Source organism: Bombyx mori, chromosome 11, assembly GCF_030269925.1.
Source record: "Bombyx mori chromosome 11, ASM3026992v2".
Lineage (NCBI taxonomy): Eukaryota > Metazoa > Arthropoda > Insecta > Lepidoptera > Bombycidae > Bombyx > Bombyx mori.
The window spans coordinates 14,250,365-14,273,434 of NC_085117.1; the positions used below are offsets into that span (position 1 = coordinate 14,250,365).

General features: G+C 37.0%; 1 long non-coding RNA gene across 1 annotated transcript in view; it reads left to right on the forward strand.

The window, feature by feature from the left end:
* The first annotated feature begins 7,582 nt into the window (after positions 1–7,582).
* Positions 7,583–23,070, forward strand: part of LOC134199720 (uncharacterized) — a 47,903-nt gene continuing 32,415 nt past the window's right edge. Inside the window, exon 1 of the long non-coding RNA XR_009974333.1 lies at positions 7,583–7,814. This is a non-coding gene — a long non-coding RNA (uncharacterized LOC134199720). The remainder of the gene's footprint in view (positions 7,815–23,070) is intronic.

Genomic DNA, 23,070 nt, shown 5'->3' on the forward strand with positions numbered 1-23,070 from the left:
ATTTTGGTGTGCTAGCTCCTGTTACAAAGCGATTTAGTGTAGTAAAAGATGAATAATAAATAACATAAATCTAAGATTTCCTATTAAAATTGCGTCAAAGTCGCGAGTGTTTTAGCTAGTACAACTTTCTAAGCTACTGCATAGCGGCTTGAGAATTTCTCGTAAAAACACACACACACACACACACACACTCCACTGTTTGGCTGCTCGTACCATCCAGATCCACAACACCACATAACTTCAACTGTAAAATCAGGCTCCTCTCTTAGTAACAAAGCAACGAGTTTACGAGCCCATATAATCAAAACGACCAATTAAATACATTGGTACGTTCAATGATAGAAATTACCGCTCCAATCTGTGTTAGAATTAAACGACAATTGCCGAGGGTACACAATGGTCTCTCGCCTGTGGTTTTTAAATGGATGTAACAATTAATTCACAACAATTAGGTGGACGACGCCCGCATTTCGAAAGCGGGCGTAGAGCTTAAGTTGTATAGATTCGGATATGTTAAATTAAGATTGGACATTACGAATGGCATGAAATGAAGAAAATTGAATAAAAAGACGTATTATTTTTTTCCAAAATCACGATATGGAGCTCTAATACAAAGCAGCAGTTAATATACACACAAGTTTTTGTTTGTTAATGGGTTATTTATTAAATACAAAAAAGAATGATTTAATTTTATAGGTACTTCTAATTTCGTTACAGTAATAAGGCGGTAGACATGAGATTAAAAAATATATATTAATTATTTGCCATTTCTTGATCTTTCTAACTCTAAATTGAATCACTACGCGTTTATCACTACACACTTAAAGCGGCATATCGCACATTATTGTCGCGATTAAAACATTAATTGAACTATACTAAATCACAATTTACTATTTATCCAAACTGCGTTTAATACAATAATGATCATACACATTATAAACAAAAATTAAAATAAATGTTATTTATTGATCCTGAAAAGGCTTACCTGCGACTAATGCTAAAAACGGAAAGAGGCATATTTGTTTAAACGGCACCTATTTACTGTACATTGCTGGTCCAAAATGCTTCCCGTAAGTGTCAATAATAATTGACGGTATATAGAAACAGCTCAATGGAATTAATTCACGATTGCCATAAATTACAAAAAATCAATAAAAAACTAAACAGGCAAACCGTTTATTCTTCCATATCGAAGGCGTTGGTCGTCATCACCGCCGCTCACTATCAGTAAAATTGAAAACTCTCTTCAGTCCTGATTTGACATCATCGCACTCCGCGAACAGCTCTGAGGAAAGCTAATTCCAGGCTATTGCAATCTAGGAACTTCATATATTATTAATTTTTTGCCGGTGCCTGAGTATTGTGATACATCTCAAATTAATATTTTAGGCCCGAGATTTCGATTCGAAAACATATTGAAACTACTCTTATGTCGTCCTTCACGACGATATAAATTTAGAACCGACACGTAAGTACCTTAAGGTAGCGTCAGAACGCTACATCTACAAAGCGACAAGACACGATAGTCCTCTTATCGTGGCCGCCGCTAATTACTTATCCGACCCGGACGACAGGGCAACGCAAAGCCGACGTCCACTCTCGGTGCTGTCGTCGATTACGATGAAGAGCTCGACGAACAAGCTATCCCATAGACTAAGATTAAAGTTCTTGCCGGATCTTCTCAGTAAAAAGGATTGGGGATAAAAAAGCTCTGAGCCTGTACAACTTGCTACCATACTACCCATTACTGCCCGATGAAATCGTAATTCCCAGTTTGAATACTAAGTGACACAAACACAAGAAAAATAAGCTAGCTGTGATTAATTTTTGAAATGGTTCTTCCTAAATACGTAGGTACTCTCGGCACAGCTATAATTAAAGATCTGACCTACGTATGACACCTGACGTAATTAGGTTAATTACGCCGATCAAGAGTTTTATTAACGAGTGCCCTAATTAACTGGACTCAATCTGGATGAGAATTGATTAAGGAATCGAAGTCTTAAGCGATGCCAATAAAGCTCGTTTCGGATTGTAGGTAATCTTCCAAAAATAATCAACGCACAATTACCGCCACCGACGCTCTTTACACAAAGGTGAGATTGTAGTTAATTAGGCGGAATGATTATTTTGTTTGCGTAGGCTGGTTCATCAGATCTGAGGACTTTGTTAGCCGCCATCGAGTATATTAAACTTTACGCGAATAGTTCAAGCTTTTAACCGACTTGCAGTCTTAAACTAACCGTTCTCGGTTCAGGGGTCGTTTATTTTGGCATATTTTAATTTAATTGTAATTTTTCGGAATTCATGCATTCCTGAACTATAATTAGCTACGATGACTTCAAAACTAGACTTCAAGTACGCAGGATCGACAGTACCGACGTTGATGGCCTCAACTAATATTATGAGATTCTCAACGCTAAGACTATCCAAATAAAACTGACAGTCTCGGTGGTGCAGTAATTAGCGGCCCTTTTTTTTTTTTACGCTGGGGAATCCATTTACAGATACCCGGTCGAGGGGGGTAACGGACCGGGTTATGTCGGACTCCGGCGCCTCCTGAGAGGAAGAAGGGGAGAAGAGAAGGGCCGAGGTCTGACTGTTGCATCAAGGGTCGTGGGTTCGATTCTCCGATCGGGCAAACCTTGTGCGACGAACAGGTTTGTTTGCTCTTATCTGGATGTTTATTATCTACTAGCGGCCCGCTCCGGCTCCGCTCGGGTCCTTAACAAAAATTTCAACAATATTAGACGTTGTTTTATTTTTTTGAATAAAAGAACACTTATTGCGGCATAACTATAATAGTCAGACTTCTTAATTACGTAATTTCTCTTTATAATTATCAAATATGTAGTTCCTGCGTATAACGTATGCTAAAACTAAACATTTTCAATAGCACATTCGACTTTAAATAAAATGTATCATGAATATTTAGTGTTGTTTATTATAATAATAGTTTCCTTGTAAAATACACGTATAGATCCGGTGAATAATGACCGCGTAATTTACATAAACGAAAACCTATTAAGATGAGCTACAAATATTATCTGCCTAGTTAGACAGTGTACATTTCTCACGTCTGCATTTCGAAGGAAGATTACTGAATGTTTATTTCTAGACCAATAAAACAAAGAGGCCCACGTAACCCATTAAATACTATAATAATATTTGATTTTACGTCGTTCGATTCGGATTTTATGAAATGCATAAATCATAGAGGTTTGTGTCAACACTTTCGATTAGATGTCCAAGGTTGAATCTGGAATAAAAGTAGTGCTTCACCGCGTTATTCTTATCCGAACTCGGAGAGTGACCGAAATAGATCCATCTCATTATAAGTTTTCGCGTCTCGATAAAAAAAAAAAAAAAAAACCAGTAATCGATTCGCGTGTTTGAGTTTCAAGAAAATGAACGGTAAGTATGTATTTAATGATTTGTTTTCGTATCGCTCTCTTTGTGTAATGATTGAGTCATACGGAAATTGTGTATACTTTTTTCTTGTATGATCTTCAGATTATGACTCAATATGACTTATATATTATATTTTTTACTACCCCTGTAGGCAAACGAGCATACGGCCCACCTGATGTTGAGTGATTACCGTCGTAACATTGCTGACGTCCATACGTCAGAAATGCCAGAGGCAAGGCCAAGCCGCGGTCTACCGTTAAGTACTCTCCACAAGCCTCGTTTGAAGAAGGATATGTCATAGCAGTCAGGAAACACCGTGGAGGGCAGCTAATTACAAAACCGGATTGTAAGTGGCAAAAAAGATCTCTGGAAATGCACTGTGGATAAACGCAGTGACTCCAGGCAGTATGGATGAACTCTACTCCGGTGGCGGGCGGTGCGATGGTAAATGATCTCTGATGATTTCAAATGATCTCTGAAATTATCTTTTTTTTTTTAATACCGTAGACAGTTCAACAATCGCACAGTCAAACTGGCGAAAACTGGTTACTGAAACTTATGGAGATTATAAATCAAAAAAGAGTAAAATGTGGTGTCGTGGGACACCAGGTACGAACGAAGTTCCTTCGGCGAATATAGAATCGACATAATTTGCAAAAAAGAAATCGTGCTCAATTTTATGTAGGTTTTCTTGATTTTTCTCTTAAATTTTGCTGATTAGTTTTTATTTAAGTACAGGAAAGTATTTAGGAAATTCCGTATTCTATAGGAAATAATAAATTACGTAAAAAATATATAATCGTAATTCAAATTATCAATTCTAATAACAAAATATGTCTCTTTATTTTTGTTTGACAACATAAAATTACATAGAAATAGAAATAATTACAAAAAGAAGGAGAAAGAGAAAGGTTTATATACTACTCGCTTGTGTATACGACTGTCGTGGTTTTATTCCACGGACTTTTTCTTACGGTTTTACTATCACATTTTTTTCAGTTCGGTCGCGCAGCAAAATTCCTATCTCCTCCAAGCCTGCCGTAAGGAACTTCGTTTCAATAAATTATTAATTTAAAATTTTAATTTAGATGCCGCACCTGAATTAGTTCCGTTTGGATAGTCAATTATTTGTACAAAATAACAAGAATGATTTAACAAAAGCACGGTTGTTTTTTTTTACAGAACTTATGTACCTACTGTTAGATCCCGTTAGTGTAGATGGGTAAATCAGTTCGTTCCCGCCTCTCTTCGGTGATAAGGGGATACGGAAGTTCATGAACACTTCATCAGGTAAACCGCAGCCCACCTTCAGACATTAAGTCGAAGTCTGCACGGAGCCTTAAAGCAGAAAGAACCAGAATAGTACTCTCCGATTTTATTCCTGTATTTTGGCTGTTCGCTGTAAGGACGCAGTGAGTCCTTTTTTTATTTATTGCTCATAATTTAGGACTATTTTACAACCCATCTCGTATCACAAGTAAGATCCACGTTTACTGACAAGTAAGCTAAGGACTCTTTTCAAACCAAATTTAAAGTAGAAAATCTCGGAGGGTTCGTGGAAAACAGCGGATAGGAGTTTATTCCGGAGTCGGTTAATACATTGCGTACATTGATAACATTGCGTACATTACACCAGGCAACTGACCGGAACCGATGGAGGCTGACAGTAGACAAGCTAAAACGGAGTCACGATCCTCAGCAATGAGGGAGCGATGGAGAAGAACATTGATAAAAAAAAAATTCTAATTTAGAAAATTCTCCTTTTTTGAAGTCGGTTAAAAAGGCAAATCCTGTGGTAGCCGTTCCAACACATTTACAGAACTGTGGCATCTACATAATTGTTGTGTTATTGGAATATGCCAAACAATTAACACCAGAACTATAAGTTGGTTTCCCAGCCTATGTAAAAGCAAGTACGAAACCTATTGTAGCGGACGGTTCCTTGTTTATATTTTGGGTTTTGATGAGGAAGATTTTACAATAAAAAAATAAGATGCACATTTCGTTGCTGACAGTTTTTTTTTTTTTAAGTGATTTTATAGACCTTTAAGTCATGTGTTATTTTAATTTACATTCTTATTTTTATGAAAAATGATAATATGGAGTGAAATGAAGATGATTAATTTGAGACATTAATCAACTGGAATGAAATGAAATAAAATGAGATGAGATGGTTTGAAATATAATCTCAAAAAAATGGTGGTCATTTTCTGAGATTTTTTTCAGTGAACTTTTTGGAGGATCCCGAGAAGTTACGTCCAACGGCTTTGTTTCATTTTTCCACATTTGTGCACTTTTACAGATATTAAACAGTCAATAAACCACCGCTATAATACACATTTAAACCTGAAGAAACACTAAATAGACAAAATAAAACAAATCACACAACTTCATTCATCGCGTTCCCGCCAAAAAGTCTCGCTGACAGTTTATTGTTGACAACCATAGATAAAACAAAGAAACAATTATAAAAATACATATGATAATTGTTTCTTTACAATTAAACTTTTTACGGGCGTTCCGAACACCTATTCTTGTGAATAATGACGCTCTATATTTAGTATCAATCACCCGTGAAAATTTCAATAATTTTCTAGTGACTAACTTTAACACAAATAACCTCAAATAAGCGATCGAGTTTCCGTACCATTAATATAGTGTTTACGGTGCGTATTATTTCTGCTAGAATCCATAGATCTACCGAACTTCAGAAATAATGATGAAAATGTTATTTTTATTTTAAAATGGATAAAACCAGCCATTATATCTCTGATATATTGATGCCAAGAAATGTTTGTTCACGTGTAATTACTTAATTAAAATAATTCACACACAGAACGTTCGGAGATCAGAGGGAAACATTTTATCGGTTCAGGAAATTAGTGTTTATTTGAAAACTTGCGTTTTGATGTACGCTGTGTTATATTTGAGACTGGTGAGATAATAATATTGTTTTATTTTTTTTAATATACGATTTTATCTTAGCTATACGCCAAGTCTTCGAGCCCCGTGTTCTCCAAATCTAAGAGATTACCACAATTTATCATAATATTAATTGGATAATAAGAATGGATTATGTTGAAGGTTGTCAGAATCCGATAAAATGGTCAGCGTACGACCAGTAGCTAGTAAATCAGTTCTAAGTCTAACAGTGAACGTCTGTAGACCGATGATGATGATAGGAAAATGGTAGCAGCAATAATTAAAGTTTTCAGTAGTAGACCTTTGTACTTCTAAATAATAGCTGGAGATATTAACATATTGCATCCTTTCACAAGTTTATTCTGAACTAATTTGGAGCTCTCGAATCATCTGGTCTACAACATAAATTCAACCTTAATACACGAGGTCGAAGTTCTAGTTTTATTGTATTTATTTTATCGTAGCTATCTTACCAGAACGTATGGACCGCTGCGTTAGACAAGATGGTAGTATCTGCAGTGCAGGCTAAAATGTATCCTACCACAAAATTCCCAAGAATTTTTAAACGAGTCAAAGTTTGACACTATTCTACAAGTCACCATAGAAATACCTTCAGCCCTTTACAACAGTATATTATTATACACTGTTCAATTTACTAGTGGTCCCCCGGTTGTCGAAATTCGACAACATTTAATTGAAATTATAAGCCTTACACTATTATGAATCTATTAGATTTCTCCAAGACTACACTTTAGACAAATAATAATAAAGACAAACAATATATAATCTATTCTCAATTTGACCACAGACTATAGGAAATAAGAAAAGTTTGACAATAAGCATGCGTATGTGTCAAATACATGGTAGGTGTGTAATGTTTTTTTATTTATTGATTTAATGTATTTTTTATGCATAATTTAAGAAAATATTAACATTTTGCACTCCTTCGCTCTATAAGTGTGGAAAATTTCATACTCCTCCGTCCGCGCAATTTTCGTTAAAAGGGGTACAAAGTTTTTGCTTCACGTGTTAATAGTATATAGATAACAGAGCATCTAAGATCTCACTTATATAAAATGCTTACTTGAAACGCGCTCTTAAACGTCAAACGACATTGCCATTTGATCGCGCGCATCATTAATATGCAATGTTTATGCGAACAGACGCACCGATGCCCTTTCATGCAACAATATGCTTACACACCATAAACTCTGCCTAAGATACGTACCAAAACGGTTCAGGAATCGGCGACCGCGCACGCATCCACTCCGCCCGCCCTAACGAACGAACGAATTCGAAACATTATAATACATTTAAATTGATTCGTAATTGTTAAAAACGCTGTGTTTGAAACGTGACCGCCGGATTTTGAGTGACTGAAGTTTCCACTTGACTTTGAACGAATGTTGGTGCTGTCAATAGCCGGAGGCTATTTACACGAAACCTTGAGGACTTTTTGGTTTTTTGTTGGGGCATTTCAGGTATGAATAGTGTGGTTCAATTATATCTTTAATTACTAATTCTTGTTTGAATTAAATTGTTGGGTATACTTTGTGGATAATTTATGATAATTTTTTGTCTCTCTGAAAGCTTGTATGTAGATTGTCATGTGTACAATGCTTGTTTAGGCAAATTTTCACCTGTTTTATTGTCATCGAAGGCAGTCCACAGGTTTTTTTTTAATTTTTTATTGCTTAGACCGTTGGACGAGCTCACGGCCCACCTAATGTTAAGTGGTTACCGGAGCCCATAAACATCTACAACGTAAATGCCACCACCCACCTTGAGATATGAGTTCTAAGGTCTCAGTATAATTACAACGGCTGCCCCACCATTCAAACCGAAACGCATTATTGCTTCACGGCAGAAACAGGCGGGGTGGTGGTACCTATCCGTGCGGACTCACAAGAGGTCCTACCACCAGCAAAAATTAAAATACAACCCTGATATAGCGACAAACGTGTAAGGTAAACGGGTAAAGCCTCCACGAATTGACTTGCAATTAACTATAATATCACAAAATGCTCCATATTTGGTGTCTCTTAAACGTGTGTATGGATATTATTTTTCTTTCGAAGTAACAGTCAACAAAGCAGCTCTGTGTATCGTTGTGATAATAATAGATAAAAAGCGTGCCGAAGCGATGGCACTAGCATCGTCTTTTTTAAGGTTTCTCACTGCCGCTTTTCTGAGAATCAGGGTAATGAGATTCACCACGCCGCTCCGACGAAGTCGCGTCGAGCAAATAGCTTTGTGTGCCGAGCGCAGTCCGGTAGCCGCGCTCTGTTTACTGTCGACCCGTTAATTAATAACTAAACGCGCACTGTATACACAGCCTTATTACCGGTAAAATCTCACCAGTCACGAGTCTCGCAAGTGAACTAAACCAGTTCCCGGACGAACCCCGTCTTCTAATCACACGTAATACTCCTCGGAACTACCAGAGCAGCGCTGCAACGTGTCTGTCTCATTTGTTTAATTTATTCAGCATTAAAAATTGCCGGTTCATTAATAAGCGCGCAATGCAGCATTTAACTCCACACCTATAGACTATTAGTCGCACTAATTTGAATACGAAATTCACGAGCTGGTTCGATACAATGTTATTTATCATTACCTTGCCCATTTAGCCTCGCGCCCGAACTCTGTAATTACAGACGGAAAAAATGAAACTTGAAGAAACGCGACGGCGCCTAATGGTCTGAAACTAAATTTTAATTAATGTCGCGTTTTACGGAATGAAAGCGATTACAGAAATACACGACAGGTCGCGATAGTGGCGCTCGACCCGATCCACCCCTACTAGCGGTCAACAATTTACGACATGGTAATTACGTACGTGCTTAGGCGCCTCGGCCCGATTTTACCGGCGGTATAATTTTGGAAATTAAAAACAGTAAGCTTCGATCGGGCCGTTATATCTAAATGATGGATTAACCTCGCGTTTTGATGTGGATCGATTTATTTGGCCGGCAGCCAGTAATTATTCTTTATCGTCGTACGTGTGGTGAACACAATTAGTTATTGATCAACCGGCAATTAAGCCCAATCGATTTTGTTTGTTGAAGTTGAAGAAAATTGTTTTAGTTCGACGTTCAATCGACGTCGTTTTATGCTTCTAATGGATTCTCAGTCGTTCGAATTGACCTCGTATTCTTTTATTGTTTGTTATGAAACAATAATTTATATTCTATAATGGATTTTAATCGAATCAGTTATTGAATATTAAACGTAATTATGTTTTTTTTTGAAAAGGTTTAATGTGCGCTTTAAGAGGCTTAATAGTACGAGCGCGGAGGATGTGAAACCGCTAGTAAAAGTCAAACGGTCTGTTGTTAAAGTCAAACAAGTACGGCGAGGCACGGTCTCGCGGAGTAATTGGCGCAGGCTAGCCGCGGGCTCTGCAACACCTCCGTACGTATCAAACCGTTTTAATAATGAGCTATCCCGAGATCGTGAAACAATAAATTGCGAAGCTTGGAGGCTTCGTGCTCGAGACAGCTATCTGCGCCGAGCATTATGCATCGCGGGTTCCCGATAGCTGGCCTATCATCTATGAGATTGATAGGAGAATGGCCCCTCGGCTAACTGGCGATTCGGGCACATTGTGAAAGGCCAAAGCCTTATGCGGTTTGCATTATGCAAGTGCACATTAAAAATGCGTGAGCCGCATTGCTCCGTTTGTTTAAGGCATCGTCTTTTAAAATTATAATGTTTCGTTAGTACGCCTGTTTTGAAATGCAAAACGAATCAGTCAGCTCTTGGCGACGCGTCATAAAGCTTACTTAATCCGCATTTCAATATCACGACTCGAAGCGTCCGTGTCCTAATGGGTGAGAAGCGATAATTCCTTGTAAAATTATGTATGTATCAATTATTCTAAGCAATCACGTACCGAGGTTGAATTTTTCGAACCGCTTCCAAATTTCGTTACAAAATTCGAGTTGAAGTTATGAGATGATGGAAGTTTCCAGATCTTAGTCATCAAAGAATATCAATTAACACGTAGTGATAGCTTTGTACGCACACATCTATACCAATCACAAGCACAAGGGTAGGATTGCCGCCATCACCTTAAATCTAACCATGTTTATTTCGTAATGTTTCAAGGTCGCATCCAAAATCAATTCAAATGTACTTTGTAGTTTGTCTATTGTCTATAAGGTCAAATTAAGGATTTCATGACTTACGCATTCAGTGGACTTGGACGAAGTCAATGACCTATTTCTCGAAAAATACTTTTTGTTCAACGCTATTCCGTACTAATAGTTTACAACTAATCTTTGTTTTGTATTAGGCATGTTATAGTATTCAATTCTTGTTATACTCATATCAACGCTTGAAAGGCAAACGTGACTAAGCGACAATAACTGCTTTGTACATAAATGATAGGCAATAACCATATTCGATGCGCAAAAAATATATATTTCTCGGTCTATTAAAATAATTTCAATCCAACAGCTAGATTCGTTAAAATAGAATTTTTTTTCAGGTATTTCAACTTTAAATTAGTCTACTGTAAAGTTAACGCATTGTTGCTTAGTCACGTTTGCCTTTCAAGCGTCGATATGTTTTTTATTTTAATTACTCACATGAACTTATTGATTTTTAATACGAACACCACTTTTAAACAGGTTTCCTATATTAACTTATAAAGCTCCGATAACTTACATGAACAAGACCTTTAAAGCTTATCAACATATGTCTCGAATATTTCAGAATAATAACTAAATTAAATGTTATATTTGTTTGAAATAAAATTTACGTTCACATTAAGCCCGTAACACTATTACATAGAATGAGGTGATCAGACTCTAAATACAGTGTTAGGTTCTCTAAAAGCAATTCCAACTTTATAATAAGTTACATAATAACAACGATCGTTAGCGCAAACACCGCGCCTTGCTTCTTATCCTCGATCTAGCGGAGTTAGTTGCAAGTTTTCCTTAATTAAGAAAGTATGATTAACAAAGAGCAATCACGGAAACAAAAGTCTTATCATTAACCGCCAGGCTTAAGGCTACCGTCCCATTTACTGCTAAACACTGTGATGCGATAGCGTAACATGTATCAAGACGAACATATTTATTTACTTGTAATTAAAAATATGTATTGAGTCTGGAAAATTAATGTATACTATTTTCGTCGATTTATGCGCATCGCAGACATAAATTATTAAAGACGTTATCAATACATTACAGTTCTTACGGCCGTTTTCAATATTTTACACTTTTTGTTGGCGTTTTAATTAAATGCATACAGTAGATTGAACATACATTGAGCCAGAAATATGAGGGATTACAATGGTACTTTTTTGCAGTAACAAAGCCGATGAGATCACAGTCCACATCGCGTTAAGTTTTTTTTTTTTTATTGCTTAGATGGGTGGACGAGCTCACAGCCCACCTGGTGGTAAGTGGTAAGTGGCTAGGACCTATTGTGAGTCCACACGGGTAGGTACCATCACCCTGCCTATTTCTGCCGTGAAGCAGTAATGCGTTTCGGTTTTAAGGGTGGGGCAGCTGTTGTAACTTTACCTGAGACCTTAGAACTTATATCTCAAAGTGGGTGGCGCATTTACGTTGTAGATTTCTATGAGCTCCAGTAACCACATAACACCAGGTAGGCTGTGAGCTCGTCCACCCATCTAAGCAATAAAAATAAAAAATATAATAGAGAATTTGAGACATTATTGTGAACCAATTTTATATTGGAAAAAAAAAAACTCAAGCCATATCTTCACAGTATAGCAATCAATTGTACAGGTCGGTCTCATTGACAGCGTTAAGGGGGAGAGCACATTGATCATAGCGAACAAACAAAAGGCATGGCGAAATTAATAAATTATCGCCAGTCGAGAGTTATCGGGGACGTGTGCAAGACAATACGAGCTCGTACGTTACTTGCTAATGAAAGCCTTTATATCTCGAAGGAGGAATGAGTGATAAATGTACAACGATTTGTGTATTATGAACTTGGAAAAGTTTTATTATTTGTTTGTGTTTTTGATGCGCAATGATTGATTGTTATAACGAACAATATTTGTTAATTATTATTTTTTTTTTAAAGTTTTTAATAAAACATCTTGATTGTGATGCTCATGTGGCTGGAGTTTGGGGAATATACGACAAAGGGAAGATCTTCCACCGAGCGGGTGATATTGCTCGGTAGAACGACGCGACGGTCCGAATGTTGTTGTTCGGAACTTGTATATATGCGAGCTTATCTTGAAAATGTCGTAAGCGAGATTCAGGCATCTGTCAAATATCTTGCGTTGTACGATGGCTACCCGCCACACGGAGCATTACCGAAATTGCCGGTAATGTTGCGACGCTTTACAAAACACTCGAATCAAGATTATTATTTCAAATTGAAGACAGTAATTTGAAACGTCACAACGTTTTATCACTTTAATCGCTCTAATTACGTGGGCGACACATGAAAATTAATTTACCAATGAAAATAAAAGCATCGATTACATGAAGGAATGAACATTTCGTAAATATTCTAGTTACGAATATAAAGAATAATTGCTTGGTTTCGTTGCGTTGAGCGAATTTATTAATCGCAGGAATTACTTGAAGTTACTTGCTGGTGGTAGAACGTATTGTGATTCCACACGGGTAGGTACCACCATCCTGCCTATTTCTGCCATGAAGAACAAATGCGTTTCGGTTTGGAGGGTAGGACAGCTGTTGTACTGTAAAAACGGAGACCTTGGAACTCATATCTCAAGATAGGTGGCGACATTTACGCTGTAAAGCTCGTTCATCCATCTAAGCAATAAAAAAGTGTGTTCAATTGCAATGCATATCCAAAGAACTAATATTGGCCCAAGGTATTTTGTCCATCCATGGACTGCCTCTCGCATCAATGTGTCAATATGTAATAAAGGAGGTTAATGTTAAAACTAGATTTACTGGTGGTAGGACCTCTTGTCTACTGGTGGTAGAAAATCTTTTGAGTCCGCACGGGTAGGTACCACTGCCCTTGAATTTCTGACGTGAATCATTAATGCGTTTCGGTTTGAAGGGTGGGGCAGCCGTTGTAACTATACTGAGGCCTTAGAACTTGTATCTCAAGGTGGGTGTAACATTTACGTTGTAGATGGGCTCCAGTAACCACTCAACTCCAGGTGGGCTATGAGCTGGTCCACCCACCTAAGCAATAAAAAAAACTCTACACAATATGCATTCGTAGAGTATTGAATAGTAGTCAGTCCGGCTATTTAAGAAAATCCAAGAATACAAATCAGTGTACCGGAGATCTTGTATATTTCTGAAAGAAAACTACATTAATTAAAAGAGCATGTCTTTGTCGATAACAAATTGTAATGTAAAATCCACATCACCAGATTTTATTTAATGGAAATAAAGAACAAAATTAAATAAATGTCAAGCAAACGTTAATTCGGTTTACGTTCAAATTTTAATTAAAACAAAATTCCCGGACTGGAGTGATATCATTCCCAAATAAAAATTGAAAAGTTTTTTTTTTTTTAATACGCTCCGACACTATTTTTGTAGCAGTGACATTGGCACAATTTTAAACAAACACATAATTTAATCCTACTCTTTTGTAGTGAATTATGATGTTTTTCACGATTTGATTAATTAGCGAATGGGTGTATATAGTTTCGTGTGATTTTTATTTTGTTAATTGTAAAATATTGTGTGTCGTGTTAGAATAGTGTTGGAAAATTTGTGATCGACGTTAAAGGATTTTGTTAAATATTTTTCATTTCCATTGTACATCTCAACGGTAGTGAAATTTTGAGATACCGGCTAACATTATATAACGGATGTGACGCGAGAAACATGCGGCATGACAGCTATAAGCGCGGTCTCAAAGTATCACTGTACCACCATTAAGATAGCAATTTCAAAATTTAGCACTATTAAGGTAACATTGAACTCTTGTATTTCTGGAACTTTCGTCTTCATCTACAGCATCTTTTCAGAGATCAGTTTTACAGTCGAAGGTTACAGAATCCTTCCAACATCTATGATCGAAGTTAACCACTGAGCAATGGACCGTCAGCCCGTCTGCAATAAAAGACTAAGAAAAAAAAACATTGTTTACACTCAACATTACAAAGCAAATGACCGAAGTGTGATATTTAATCTAAAAATGGACGGACGTGATTACCTTGTACTTTCTTTATATTTATAATTCATATTTAATGATCGACATTAATGGCACTGCTTTAGGCTCGCTCCAAGTAACCAGTAACGGACCGATCTAAATTGACCTCTCATTTTCGATTCTCCAAACAGAATCGCTAGGCTAATCAAGCTCCGGAGGACGAACACGGACCTTGTTAACTTGGTCTTGATACACACGTTAATTTCAGATTTAGGCGCTTTCGTGCCTGTATTACGAAACGGTCATTCTATTGTAAGTTAAACATAATAAAGTGCATTGCGATTGTGTAAATGAACGCTGACTGGCGTTACAATGAAATATCAAGTTTTGGTGTTAAATAAATTAACGTTAATGACATACAAATCAAAGTAGCGCCTACGCTCGTGAGGGCGGAACCGAAACGTTAACGGAAACTGGTCAAACGTCATCATATTAACAGGCATAATGCATCCACTTTGCGTTTAGCAATATCAAAACTCGTGGCAGGCGAAATTTTGCTGAGAACCAATCGCGCATTCCAGTTACAAAGTGGGCCGAAGTCTCATTTGAATAGATTTATTTTTTCTAGTATTGTGGAAAAGTGATCTCACAGCTCAACTGGTGCAAATTGGTTACCAGAACCCATAGACATCACAACGTCAATACCAGCATCCATCTTGAAACATAAGGTCCCACCTGACAGTACCTACCCGCTACGTCCGCAAGCTCATAATACGCAAAACAAATGACGGTTGACGATTCCAGTATGCTGGTTCAATAGTGACACAACGTTACTGCCCATTATTTTGCTGCCTTAGTAGGCAGACGAGGATACAGTCTTCGGTGATTATTGATTACCATCGACCATAGATATCAAAAACGACAAGGGCATGCCAAGTCTCTGCTTACGACTGTTACTAAGACAGCCTTCTCCAGTGAATCGATTACTCGTCTTTTACGACACTTATGGGAAGAGAGGGGGTGGTGCTCCATTAGACCACCACTCAACCATAGCTTATAATGACAGTCCCACCTTTGAACCGGAATGCAACAAGACTCCGCAATACGCAGAATAGTTACACATAACTGTGTAGGCGTCGCAATATCTTGACAATCTGTAAGCAAAAGTACAGAATAATATAAAGAAAAGGTATTTAAAAAAAACTGTGTGAATAATATACGAAGACTGTAATAATGATATAACAGGATAATGTTTTTAGAGCTTTAGAATTTTCGAACATAAATTTATTACTGAACGTGGTATAGCACTTTGTCGTAAGTTGACGTAATAATTGATATTCTAAAAATGAGCCTAGGGTAATGGCCTCGCAATACAAAGACGTAAACATATCGTAGTCTCTCTCCCTCGGCAAGCGGCATTGTGGCAACAGCACAGCCGTATATCGTTTCCGTAATTCACATCTACCTCCGACACCAGAACATACACCAGCCATAGCATGCTGAGCTTCTCGTTGGATTTTCCCAATGGGTCATGATTCAGACCCGGTGGTAGATTATGGGAAGCAATGCTTTTTCTAAGGCTAGTGTTAGAAAATTGTCTCAGGTTGAGCCCGTGAGCTCACCGATACATCCACACGTCGCTGAAATAACCTCTTTTTTTTAGGATTGAAGGATTCCTGGTGGCCCGGAGGCCTTTCCAGTTTCACCAGGACAGGTGAGCGAGCAAAGGCTCAGCCAGGAGGGGTGATTTACTAACAGCCACCCGAGCGCCTTCGAAGGAGATCTAACAACTCAAGAGCAACTGCTTCGCGAATGAATCTACTACCGGATCGGAATCGCGACCCGCTGAGTAGATCCGGTGAGAAACTCAGCGAGCTGATTCATGGGTTAGGTTGCATGTCGAACTCTTTATCGGGTTCGATGAGTACGGTTACCGGAGCTCCTAAGCCTGCTCCTAGTGTTAAAGCTGAAGGTGTCTAATGCAAAGGTTATTGGATCTGATGTATCCGTAAGGACGTGTTTAGGGCGTCGACGGTCACTGGCTCCTGCGTGATCAGGAGAAATAGCCTCTTAAGGTACCGGCGAATTTAAAAGGATAAAGGTGGTATCCTTCGGTAGAGTCGAGGTGTCATCCCTCGGATTGAATCGAAGCACATTCGTTGCCTGATTTAGGAAGAGTGAAGACGTCTCGGAACTGTCATACCGTGTTGTGCAATCTCATTGTACGACTACCCACTATCCGCCCACTATATCAAAAGATAATGAAGATATCGGCCCTTCTGCGACATTATTTAATATAAATCGTGAGAGGCATAAAGGCTGCCCCCTCTGACACTAAATGACGATCACGACCACTGTAAAGAGTCAAACGATTGAGAAGAAGTGTGAAAATAGAAGATAAATATTTAGTATGCCATTGATGACTTGAAATGTTTTTTTGAACTAAATTCTCGAAACAAACACCAGTCAAGATGATTAATGCCTTTCGTTTGACTATAACACTAAAGAAATATAATTTTCTTATGTTTATTAATTTAATAATCTTTAAAATTTCATGAGTGCATATCCATTTTTTAATCAACAACTCACTTCTAGACGCAAAAATACAAAACGAGCAGCCATTAACTGCGCCCACGCAACGTTATTATGAATATAGAATCATGTCTTATAACCTAATTTATTCCACATAATTTTAATTTAATCCGCAGAATATTCATAAAGAACTTTAATTCTGTCATCGGTCACGTCGTTCGAATAAAAACAACTGTAAAAATTTAGTTGACGGCCGAAAATAATCCGCGAAACGCAATTAAAAACATAAAGCAGTCTTTAAATAAACCGAAAACGAACATCGTACATTACAAGCGCAATAACACTAAACTTATATAGTGAGGCAGTTGCACATATTCTATTATTACTGGCTTTTCAACGCGAACAGCTCAAGCATTCCGTACTATTTCTATAACCCCTAAGATGAATCATTAAATAATAAAATTCGAAGCGTACTTAATGTTCGACAAACAGGAATCTTCGCGAGTATTAACGGACACAGGCGCAGCTAATCAGTTTCGAACGTAGATACAGCAGTACTTCTCAATCGGACGCACACAACTCCAACGATCGCATACGTCAATGTGTGATCTAATTGCGAACGCGTAAACACGACCGATGTGTTTGTAATTGTAACAATATGCGTGACTCTGGCTGGCTTATTAGGAGCACTTTAAACAAACCAATCCAATTAGATATGAGCTTGAATTTGGAAAGACGTTCTAACGGATTGCACACTATTTATCAGGGACTTGTAGTTAGCACTCGCATTGATTCCCAGGTCCAGCTACGCTACGGACGCGGTTATCGAGATATTTTAACGTCTAAAACTCATTAGCCGCAAATGTCGTGTCGTTTGATGCATCAACTGCTACTTTGTTAAAGTTGGCGATGTTCGGTCTGGATTATTTGCATGCGTAAATTAGGTTCACGTGCGTTTTAATGCATCCCGCAAGTGTTAGTGTTCTAGTTCGATAATCTTCGGCCGGCGAATGGATCAGGCGTGGATGATTCATAATACTCCCCGTTCTATTGTTGGATTGCATATTGCAAACTGGACTTACGCAATCTTCATTGGTTTCATTATAATAACCTTTATTGTTCTGTTTCATCTTTTAGATTAAGTTTCGAAACTAAAAGAACACAATGGAACATTTTGAAAATTAATTCCACGTTCTTCAGCAAAATGTGTTTCTTTTTCGATAATGCATTCAATTATTAAAACTCCCGTCATACCTAGCGTCATAATACCGCGATCCACTCAAAGATACAACTTTATCGCAACGCATTAAATTTGATCGATCAGAAGCTATATTTTTCTTGTTTACCAAATATTTAAGTAACGGCCATAAGTCAGACAGTAAAATAATTCAAATGTGAAATTTCATGAACGCTCATAATGAACTTGGCAGACGACCAAAAACGTCTTATTTTCGATGTGGAATCTGGACCAATTTTTATTGCAACGCTTTGGAAATAGTGATACGAACGACCCTCACAATGACTTATCAAAATTAGTGTAACAAGCTTCTTTGTAATAACGACGAGAATATAGCTGTTATACTTCAATGCGGAATCGAAAGCGTAATGTGAGCTAACGTGCATCATTCACTATTAAATCAAACTCTTCAATGTCAACACTAACAGTGAACCGTATTGTTTATTTCTTCATCATTCTTAACTTTATTTATTGCAAATTCTAAAATTTTTATTGTTCAATCATAAACAATACGAATTGTGCCACTTATAGATCCACATGGCGTCTAAATCGAAAACTTTTAACTGCGCTCCTCGTTGACCGATCCGGCACTTTGGCACCGATATATTCAGCAACATTACAATAAACGCCACTATATTCTCTCACCTATACATTCGAATGTTCATAAGATTTATTTCTGTGACTTGAATCGGTTTTATTGCTTCTGCGTTCATCTGTACTCATTTATAACCGACATAGATACTCTTTTTACGATTCGAAGCGCTCTGTTTATTTTCGTTTTTAATTACCGAGCGCGTGGGCCGGAGACAAAATGACAAAATAACATAATCCCATTACAATATTGTTTAGAGGATTCATAACGTCGGAATGGGTCCGATTGTGTGATTATGATTTAGCGTCTGCCGCTACCCACGGCTCGGTAGTAAAATTGACAAATTGTGGAGTCAAACCGGTGTCTGCTGAGTAATACAATTTGTAACAAAATGGTTTTCTTAGTTTTGTGTTAGCTTTATCATCTTATTGTTCGAATGTTAAAGATGTTCCAAAATTTTGACTAAAAAAATTTATATAAAATACATTTTTTATATTTGCCTTAAATCTTAAGGTGCAGACAGCGTAACCTGTATCCTGTATGTATGCTTGTGTGGCTTGTGTAAAAATTCAATACTAATTTTTTTTTTAACTTTGTAGAATAACAAATATTTTTATCTAAAAACTTCAATTTAGGATTGAATCGAAAATAAAAAATCACGTAACATTACAAGAAATTTAAAATAGTCAATATGGGAAACGTTTAACAAGAAAAAAAACAATAAAACGTATAGCACCTACAATCAAATGAAGCAAAAAGTATTGTTTCTAAAATCAAAGTTACGACGCCATTAAAATACAAGACCCACCGAATTCCGCATTACGAACAATTTAATTCGAGGAATGCAAGTAATCGCATGACATTAATGAGACGTCTCAATCATGATCCGACTCGATCAAATCCCAGCTGAGTCAGTTACGATGCGCCCGCGCATAACGGCCATCGGATGCGCCGAAGTGTTTCAGAGAGATTGTAAATATTTCTCTGTTTCAGAACGCGACTAAAATAGATTAGAACGCGTGTTTCTAAATCCCCTTTGAAGATTACACACGCCGGCATTAGCTGGCAAATTACACTCTAACAAAGATTGTATTAATTACCTACTCCCGATAGCCAAATGTAAATACTTCTTTATATTTAGAATTCGGCGAATGCCCGAACTCACCGACGCCTTATATCTGTCATTTTCTTCTGATATGAACAGATATTACTGCATTTGTGACTACGCGTTATGTTAGCGGTTATTAATTCCCGGCACTATAATTTTATTCGAAAACTAAAATTATTGATCGTCTTGCAAAACTTCCTGACGTATAAATAAGTGGACATTCACAGGAATGTGACATAAAAGCGGGGTAATTAAAATTGACGATGGATTTAAACATTTAGTATTTTCGGATTCATAAAAATGATATGAGGAAGTTTTAGAGAAGTTTAACTATCAATAGAGATTAAAAGTAGAACGAACATAATATTATTTAAATATGCGTCAATGGCAAACAATAACGATTAGTTTTTTTTTTTAAATTAATTGCGGATTATTCCTTTTCCAATTGAGTATACTGAGTAATAAAACATTTTAAAGTAGCCCGACATTTTTGTAGAATTCGACTACTTTTGTAGTCGAAAGTGACTTCCATATAAAATTCGTGAGACGTAAATTATTTCCTTGGTTTTTAACCTACACTACTACACAGGAAGAGACAATTTATGAAAAACACCTTGTATGAAATTTCAGAATTCTAGAGCAAGTGACTTGTTTCTCTAGGAATATAAATTGGAAACGAAACCTTAATTTAAAATATGAAGCTTGTCTAACATGTATTCTAATGTAACTTTTTCTTATGAAAAATAAATACAAAGGCCAATACAAAGTTTGATTACACATGCATCAGCTCGCTAAGTTTCTCGCCGGATCTTCTCAGCGGGTCGCGATGCCGATCCGGTAGTAGATTCGCGAAGCAGCTGCTCTTGAGTAGCAAGCTCTCCTTCGTAGGCGCTCGGACAGCTGTTAGCAAATCTCAGCGCTCTTGGCTGAACCTTTGCTCGCCCACCTGTCCTGGTGAAACTGGAAAGGCCTGCGGGCCACCAGTAATCCTAAAAAAAAAGCCTAAAAAAAAGTCTAGAACTCACTCCTTTTACTATTATCGTTACTATTATCTATCAGCCTACTGTAATGCGATTACTTTATCATATATATTATTAAAAGGAGTTCAATTAACTTGTATAACTAGAAATAGATAAATTGTAGTAAAAAGATTTTTTAAAGTTTAAAATTAATATAATCTTAAGCCCATTGATCCTGGTTGTACCAAGAATTATATTTATACAGGAATCTTCTTTTATCATCAATTAGGATACAACTAAAATATAGATTAGTACATGACTTGTGTTAATTTACATTATTTTTCAAATATATCCGACACTCGCGTTCGTTTCCATAACGAGACTGATTAATATTAGCATTCAAATCAATCGGCAAACAGAGATCACTTGTCCAAAGTACATAATCCAGCGCCGAATCTATTTGCATAGCTTCTAAACAGTGTGTGTTTGTCTGTTATTTGTTTTATTAATCGCTACAGACATCGAGCAAATGTTTTCCCGTGTAACAGATACAAATCGGATCGAGGGCTAATTATGTAACGTTGATCCAGTTTTAGATGTACACACTAATCGATACCAATTTTTTTTATTTTTCGTCTTACGATTTGTATTAATGAAAACGAGTCGGTGCATATGTTTTCTTCGGTCTGGATTTGGATGCATCAACTGCTACTTTGTTAAAGTTGGCGATGTTCGGTCTGGATTATTTGCATGCGTAAATTAGGTTCACGTGCGTTTTAATGCATCCCGCAAGTGTTAGTGTTCTAGTTCGATAATCTTCGGCCGGCGAATGGATCAGGCGTGGATGATTCATAATACTCCCCGTTCTATTGTTGGATTGCATATTGCAAACTGGACTTACGCAATCTTCATTGGTTTCATTATAATAACCTTTATTGTTCTGTTTCATCTTTTAGATTAAGTTTCGAAACTAAAAGAACACAATGGAACATTTTGAAAATTAATTCCACGTTCTTCAGCAAAATGTGTTTCTTTTTCGATAATGCATTCAATTATTAAAACTCCCGTCATACCTAGCGTCATAATACCGCGATCCACTCAAAGATACAACTTTATCGCAACGCATTAAATTTGATCGATCAGAAGCTATATTTTTCTTGTTTACCAAATATTTAAGTAACGGCCATAAGTCAGACAGTAAAATAATTCAAATGTGAAATTTCATGAACGCTCATAATGAACTTGGCAGACGACCAAAAACGTCTTATTTTCGATGTGGAATCTGGACCAATTTTTATTGCAACGCTTTGGAAATAGTGATACGAACGACCCTCACAATGACTTATCAAAATTAGTGTAACAAGCTTCTTTGTAATAACGACGAGAATATAGCTGTTATACTTCAATGCGGAATCGAAAGCGTAATGTGAGCTAACGTGCATCATTCACTATTAAATCAAACTCTTCAATGTCAACACTAACAGTGAACCGTATTGTTTATTTCTTCATCATTCTTAACTTTATTTATTGCAAATTCTAAAATTTTTATTGTTCAATCATAAACAATACGAATTGTGCCACTTATAGATCCACATGGCGTCTAAATCGAAAACTTTTAACTGCGCTCCTCGTTGACCGATCCGGCACTTTGGCACCGATATATTCAGCAACATTACAATAAACGCCACTATATTCTCTCACCTATACATTCGAATGTTCATAAGATTTATTTCTGTGACTTGAATCGGTTTTATTGCTTCTGCGTTCATCTGTACTCATTTATAACCGACATAGATACTCTTTTTACGATTCGAAGCGCTCTGTTTATTTTCGTTTTTAATTACCGAGCGCGTGGGCCGGAGACAAAATGACAAAATAACATAATCCCATTACAATATTGTTTAGAGGATTCATAACGTCGGAATGGGTCCGATTGTGTGATTATGATTTAGCGTCTGCCGCTACCCACGGCTCGGTAGTAAAATTGACAAATTGTGGAGTCAAACCGGTGTCTGCTGAGTAATACAATTTGTAACAAAATGGTTTTCTTAGTTTTGTGTTAGCTTTATCATCTTATTGTTCGAATGTTCAAGATGTTCCAAAATTTTGACTAAAAAAATTTATATAAAATACATTTTTTATATTTGCCTTAAATCTTAAGGTGCAGACAGCGTAACCTGTATCCTGTATGTATGCTTGTGTGGCTTGTGTAAAAATTCAATAC